The sequence below is a fragment of the Anneissia japonica genome, unplaced genomic scaffold, assembly GCF_011630105.1.
Source record: "Anneissia japonica isolate Jap-2015-1 unplaced genomic scaffold, ASM1163010v1 scaffold287726_len2788222_cov184, whole genome shotgun sequence".
Classification (NCBI taxonomy): domain Eukaryota; kingdom Metazoa; phylum Echinodermata; class Crinoidea; order Comatulida; family Comatulidae; genus Anneissia; species Anneissia japonica.
This window is the reverse complement of record NW_022705125.1, coordinates 397,580-397,781: the sequence shown is the minus strand read 5'-3', so window position 1 is coordinate 397,781 and position 202 is coordinate 397,580.

The following is a 202-nucleotide window of genomic DNA, read 5'->3' as shown; positions in this document are numbered from 1 at the left end:
GCATGATTCTAACATCAACAATTTCGTCGAGTGAGCTATTAATATTCACATTTGCAATTTTTAAGCCATGCTCTGATGACGAAATGATAGCAAAATTCCTGAGCCTGTAACATAGGGTCCAGAGTTCACCTCTATATCACATGGGAGTGTTTTAAAAGCAGCGGTAGAGTTGCCACAGTAGGGAGCTCCCGATTGATAACTT